The sequence below is a fragment of the Anarrhichthys ocellatus genome, unplaced genomic scaffold (assembly GCF_004355925.1).
Source record: "Anarrhichthys ocellatus isolate YVR2014 unplaced genomic scaffold, GSC_Weel_1.0 scaffold13, whole genome shotgun sequence".
Lineage (NCBI taxonomy): Eukaryota > Metazoa > Chordata > Actinopteri > Perciformes > Anarhichadidae > Anarrhichthys > Anarrhichthys ocellatus.
The window spans coordinates 1,045,004-1,052,354 of record NW_022280043.1 but is presented as its reverse complement, the minus strand read 5'-3'; the positions used below and the strand labels follow the sequence as shown (position 1 = coordinate 1,052,354).

At 42.6% G+C, this 7,351-nt stretch overlaps 1 pseudogene; it reads left to right on the top strand.

The window, feature by feature from the left end:
- Window positions 1-675: 675 nt before the first annotated feature.
- Window positions 676-7,087, top strand: LOC116386866 (glucocorticoid modulatory element-binding protein 1-like; annotated as a pseudogene).
- The last annotated feature ends 264 nt before the right edge of the window (window positions 7,088-7,351 follow it).

Genomic DNA, 7,351 nt, shown 5'->3' with positions numbered 1-7,351 from the left:
TCAATCACAGAATCACAAGCATTCCATTCCCAAATAGGGGTGGGCTGATCTGAGACCAGTCGTTCGGCAATGATAGTAATGATTTACTCTTGTTTGCTAATATGGCAACACTGAACCTGGATCCCATGTTCTTCTGTAAAAGCTATTTCCATATTTATTATCTATGTATATGGCTGTTTTAGAAAATACAGATGGTGAAGTAATGCGTTTAAAAGTCAATATGGTTAAAACCAACATTTTTAAATATCTTGTGACGTTTTAACACGCTTTACTGAAATTGCAAGTGCAAAGCCTGCCGCCTGCTGGTGAAATATAGGCAACAACAAAAACACAACACTATTTTCAACTGATTTGAACAGCTTTTTATTGCATGACAAACCCCACGAAATGAGGCCACACAAGTGGCACATGTTGTCGAGCCTAAAACCTGCCAAGAGGGATCTGTCCATTAAAATAATAATAATGAATGACTTCTTTTTGGGTTGAAAAACATGTTTGTGAAGCTCGGGATGTCCCAGCATATGCGGCACCGTGCCTCAGAGCTCAAACCAAGCCGCGCGCGCTTGCACACACGAGCCGTTTGACCGATTTACACATCGCGTGCAAACTAACCGCTTCTCGTGACAGCGGGACAGATGCTTCTCAGGCAAATGCTGCTCACTGCAGGAAGTGTAACGAAGCAGCACACGGCGCATGCTCTCGTGTCTCTCTGACAAGCAAGATGATGAACTACCCCCTGCTGTAAAAACGGTAAGTAAAAACTGTGACAATATTATTTAAAGCAGCCGGTTTAGCGTGTCACGGAGTTTTAGGGTAGACCCGGAGGGGTTTTGTGCACACTCTTCTGGGACAGGAGCGCGCGCCGTCGTACCCTTGTTGGCCGGGGTGTGCGTGCTGCCGCACCGACGGACGTCAGTGAGTGGGTGAAGGAGGGTGAGAAAGACACGCAACTGTCCGTGTAGGAGTTGATCCAACAAGGGCTACTTGACATAGTGTTGAATATGTTGATCACTGTATTGCAGTATGCTCTTCAATGCATGGACGTGTTTGTTTTTGTTTTTCTACCATGGGATTAACCTAAGAGACAGTTTGTTCATTTCTCCCTGTGCTTGTTGATATTGTCGCCCAGTGTTTCTAACGCCACAGCTGCTGCTTGTGAAGGACTGAGATAATATTATGAGCAGAATCATAATGAATGCAGTGACAGTTTATTATTCATTATTCTTTAACTGTTTACCGGGGAGGCAATTTACTTTGTTTCTATTTTTTTTTTACCCCAATTCAGCTGACAGAAGCCCAGTGGACACTTTAATAACATTTGACACATAATGAGTTTATTTCCCAACATCTATGTAGCCAGTATTTAAGGACCTGACTTCGTAATTCAAATACCATTTTCAGAAATGGTGTAAGCTATATAGCCTACTGAACATTATGACAGCTGACAAAATAAATAACTAGGATTTAATGATTGCTTAACATGACTTGTTAACAATACTGGAGCAGATTATATTTGTTCAACAGGTCTTTTGTTGGTGCCATACTTATAGCAAAAGAAGTGGCCTAAATGCAACAAGGTTGGATAACACAGTGCTGATATTATTTGATTTGAGAATTTCACTCTGAAGAAAACAATCAGCTCCACTGTCTATTATATCGCTTCATCATTTTTAGAATTATGTCCTCATAACCCAGGTTTTAGTTAAAACTGTAAGCCGTCTCCTATCATAGGATATTAATGCATTCTCAAGAGCAATGTAGGAAGCAAGGCCCAGTCCATTTGAGGATTATGCCATTTTAAGCCCAGTAGGGATTCATTTCTATAACAGTTGCATGCCAGAGAAGACTGTTGGGGGAGGCTTTTATTGACTTGTGTGTGTGCATTAAATAGCATTACTGCATGCGAGTGTGTGTGATCTGGACGTTAACGTGCGTGCTCGGCCCTCTCTGCGTGCAGCTCTGTGGGGAGGGGTGATGGCGGCTGCTGAGGTCACTGTGTCTTCAGGGGATCTCACGACGGTGAAGGAGGAGGAAGGGGAGTCCAGTGGCAACAACCATAAGACTCAAGTCATCCTGCACCTGCAGCCCATCCTGCACGGGTAACATCACGGCTTATCCCTTAAAGGGCCAGTCGATGTTTGGCTGTGTGACACAACAGAGAGGCGCATTTAAACATACACACATATTTGTGTAAACGTGGAGACATATTTTTATCATGATAATAATTTTAAGAATATCTTATTACATTTTTTTTTTTTTTTACATCAATGCTGCTCATATTCAGTTTAATGAAGGCTTGAAATAAAGACTATGACAGTGGGCATTTACATTTCAAAAAGGTTAGATATGCAGTGGCTATTCGCATATTTTGCTGTTAAAATATGGAAATATTCAACTCTCAGTTTGCATGAAATCCTTATTCAGTTATGTACATTTTGTCGCCCTCTGCAGGATAAATGATGACATTGCTGACACTGGCACTACAGTCCTGGCCATAGAGACACATCATGGTACGTGATATTAAACTACAACAGGAATGCTGTGCTATTTTGTTGAGACAGTGCATTTAATCATAGTTTGAACTTATGCTTTGCTGTTGAGTATATAACACTGTTGCTGCAGGTTATTTATTTATTTTTGGCTTGTGATTGTTAGAAGACAGTAAAGCAGAAGGAGAGGAGACTGAGTATGGCTACCCCATCACCTGTGGAGACAGCAGAGCGGTTCTACTATTTAAGAAGTTTGTGTGCCCTGGAATCAACATCAGATGTGTCAAAGTAAGTCGACCCAGTTAAACCTTCTTCACTCAACCAGACATTTGTGTCTGCAATTTCTGTCTTATTCTCCTCTCTGCATACTTATAACGGCTTTCATAAACATACACCGTGTTCTTCTTCTCTTCCAGTTCAATGACCAGCTCATCAGTCCCAAGCAGTTTGTGCATCTGGCAGGGAAAGCCACTCTGAAGGACTGGAAGAGGGCCATCAGACTGGGAGGGGTAATGCTCAGGTAGACTTGTGAAAATACAATGAAAACACTATTTTTCTGTCTGTCCTGTTCCTCCTATAGCTGCTGACTGATGCGAACTGTAAAACTGCATGACCTTTAATTACTTTGTTGCATTGGGGTTAAAGTGTCAGACTTGAAGTACCTCAATCGAATGAAGTCAACAACGTATCTCATTCATATAATTTGCACTTGTTTCGAGTCTGTCTGTGCTGGGGTTTGCCAAGGCATTCCAGAGGCAGTCTGTAAGGAGCATTATTATGATAGCAGGATCAAATAGCACGCAGACAAGCTGCTGAGTGAGACTTCTCACTCTTTTATCGTGTTTGCACTTGTTCTTAGTGTTACTGTGAGTCAATATACCGACTCAATAGGCAATATCTGCCCTTGTGATCTTTATTCCTGCAGAGGTCAGATCAATGGGCTTCGTGTCAAACAAACCTCTGGGAAGTTACTGAGATTGTTTAACGGCACTCTGTAGTGTTCTTTTAACCTGCTTCTTCCCCTCGCAGGAAAATGATGGACTCGGGCCAGATAGATTTCTACCAGCATGACACCGTGTGCAGCAACACCTGCCGCAGTACTAAATTTGATGTGCTGATCAACAGCACGCGGCTTCCTCCGGGGAGCTCAGTGCAGCCAAGCCCGTCATGTCTGGCTCTTGACCTTGTTGGAGGACAGGTGCCTCCCCTGACAGGTAGATTTCAGTTGGCATTTACAGTTTGACATTTTTTTCTCTCCCACATATGCTCGGGCTGCTGTTTTTTTTCATTATGTGATTGATATGATGGAAACAAAAAACTTTTAAAGCCACCTGGATATGATTTATCCTCAATAATGAAACGAGAATCTGACACATACCTTTGGAGCTAAATCGCAATAAGGAATTAGTAACTGAGCTGAACATTAAGAGCAGTCAGATATCGTTGGATAAACAAACCGGTTTCCTTACTGAGCACAGAAAAAAAACAACATAACAGTGTTGGGAAAAAAATAGTTGGATTCCCTTGGCAGTCTTCCCTCTGCCTACTCATGTTCAATGGTAATATGAGATGTTTATCTATTTACAGTGTATCTTGTTCTGTAGTAATTTCAGGAGAGGCTGTGCATGATGCAGCAGAGGTAGAGGAGCATTTGGAGAAGAAGTTCCGTGCCACGGCAGAGTGGAGCCCTTGTCCAGCCCGCGATGTAAATCCCACAACAGCCAACGGACATGGTGCAAAGAGAAAGAGGGGTGACACACCTGGTAAATATAAGAAAGGATAAAAGGCTGCTCGTCAAACAGCCTGAACAGGATGAGGAAACGCGTGTGGGGAGAAAAAAAACTCAGAAATGGATTGGCTGATAGGACAAATACAGTATGTGAACTATTGAGGCGGAATCCATTCACTTTTTTTGCACACACCCCCAGAAAATAGGAGCCGTCTTCATACTTTTGTCTTATTTCGGCTAAAGTATGAAGACGGTGTTATTTAGTATTCGTAACGTAATATGTGACACACAGTGGGATGCCGCAGTTTTGTACCGGCACGTGGAAGTCATGTTATAACCTCCACTGTAAACTCAGGGAAGTTGCATTTACTTCTGTTATTAACCTCTTTGTCAGCTTACCAAGGGCAATGCCCTGGAGGTAAATTTGGAAAGTTTATTAGACACCTCTGTATTATTGGAGGAGACACAGGTTCAGCCCACTGACCTTCAGTCCTCCAGAGGCCCTTCATTTGCAACAATCCTGGAGGATACAAATGTGAAAAGGATGAGGAAAAGAAATGAAACATTCAGATTGAAATTTCAACCACAATTGCATGAATAATAAACGAAAAAGAAATAGAAAAACAATGACGACTGTGAATATTAACACCGATCCGTCAGTCCCTTGTGTCTCTTGCAGCCACTGCTGCTTGACACCTCTGATACATTGAGCCAATGAAACCTCTGAATCTGCAGTTGTGGGATGTTCTGCCATTCCTGCAGACTGACCTTAAAAAGTTGCTTACCGCTAAAAAGCAGAGAGTCACATCCCTTTATATTACCATCAACGCCATCTGACATTTCTAAGTGCGGCTTTTTCTTGCAGAGACCTTAGCCTTGATTTAAGGGCCTTTAAAGGTGACCTGATTAGGCTTTGATCCAGCTGGACCACAGTAGGTAAAATAGCCTCAAGTGATCTTTTGTTTGAATGGCAAATTGCAGTGGCCTCACTGCACAAGCGGTGTTGCTTGTCACAGGCCTTAAAACAAATTGTCAACTCTAAGGAAACGCACTCAGCCTATGACTACTCTCCTCTATCTCCAGAAATGTGTTTATTTCTATTAGTGTACATTCCCGACATGGAGAAATACATGAATTTAGCTTCAGATAGCTGTGAATGGGATTTGGAATATTTTCCGTTGGTAAATTGCATTTATCTTGACAGATATTTAAGCTAATATGAAAGTGGATGCATTTCTTTCAAGATAAGATATCAAGCACCTCTGACATTTTATCACTCTAACATACTCAACTTCTATTTGGTTCAGTTTTGTACGGATCCCAAGTAATTTGTCTCCCTGCAACCTGCCCTGTCCTCCTTCCTCACCTCTTTCTAAACCATATTCCTGCTCCTTCATTTCTATATCGCCCATTTAACATCCTCTCTGTGTTGCACCCTTCCCATTTCCTCTATCTCGTTATATCTTTTATTTATTTTTTTTCCAACCCTGACACTCCATCTAATTAATCCTACATTTCCTATTTTGTTTGCTTTGCCTTTTCTGCCCATTGTGTAAAGTCTCTTTTACTGTCCAAAGCCACAGCTCACATACACAAATCACCTCTGCAAAAGCACTTTCTCTTTTTTCTCTCTGGCATTTTGACATTATTATATGCAAAGACAAACACATACACACACACAAAGACTTCACCACATATCATAATAATGTCCCACCTAATTGACCTTCTCTAGATGGAGTACTGAGCCTGTGGAAGGGTGTGGCCGACTCTGGGCTGATGGGGGAGGTCCTGTCCAGTCTCCAGACTGAATTATTAGCCACTCTTAAAGGAGTGGAGGTTCGCAGTGAGAAGGCCAGCCTGCAGGAGACAGGTGAGGGCTAACCACTGGACTCTGAAAACAATTGCTTTAAATTTAGTAAAATGTCAGTCAAGTAAAAAAAAAAAAAGTAAATCTGATTTTATAATGATTTTCAATAAAGGCTCCAGCAGCCAAATCTGGTTTGAGAGGGAAATTCATGGACATTGATTTTTATTTTTTTTTTAAGTGGTGTGGAAGTTCTGTGGACAATCGTATTTATCGTTGTAGCTGACTTTTGATGATTTTGTTTTGTCAGATGCCGTCATACTTAATTCCCTGTGTAAGATGTTTGGCCTTTTAGACTCAGTGAAGCGAGCTGTGGACCTGAAGCGCAGCCAGGATGAGGAGAACAAAATCCACAACAATGTTTATGGTGAGAAAGCTGTCGAAGCGTATGGTACATAGAGTGGTATACCAGTGGATTACATTGACAAATATCCTGTTTTTCCTTAGTGTCGGATGAGATTTTGGAGGAGCGGAGGAGGCAGGGTCGTGATGAAAGCACCTCCCACACAACTCTGTCTTTGAAACACCTACGACCGCAACATCACAACCTGTCAAACAGCCAAACCCACAACTTGCTGTCCCCTGTCAAAGCAAGCCCCATGATCCAGCCTCTCTCTGTTACCGGGTTATCTGCTGCATCTTACGCTCAGCTCACCATCAACCCTCAGCTCTTCGCCCATTTCTCTGCCTCCACTGTCCAGCGTCACCCTATCAGAGCTGGCAGGAGGGACGGGGACCACCATGATGCCACGCTGGAGAGGGAGCGTGAGCTCAGTGAGACGGGGAACCGGGAGAAGCTTCGCAGGCTGGTACAGGAGGGCGTGGAGGGAGAGGACACCTTAGACATCCACAAATGACAGAGGACTGTTAAGTATCAAGAAGACCCTCACCTTAGAAGTGAGCAAGTAGAGGAGACAGAGGGCTTGTATGTTATTGACAAGGTGGTTATAGGAAGAAAGGCGTCAAAGAAGCATAAAAGTAAGTGAGGGAGAGAAACAATCTCAAAGGGATGCTGGACGAAGGAAGGGACTGTGCCTGAAGACGCTACTTTGTCAAACTGTACTTTTCTCGCCTTGTATGCCCATACAGTAAATACTGCGGTAACTGAAGCGGTGTTACAGGCGCAGATCTGTTCTTGCATTGAGGCTGCAAATGACACATTCAAGAAGAGCGTTTCAGTCATGTGTTTCTAACATTTTACTCAAAACACAGTTGAGCTGAAATGATGAGTCAATTCATTGATTATTCAACCAACGGGAAATTCATTCT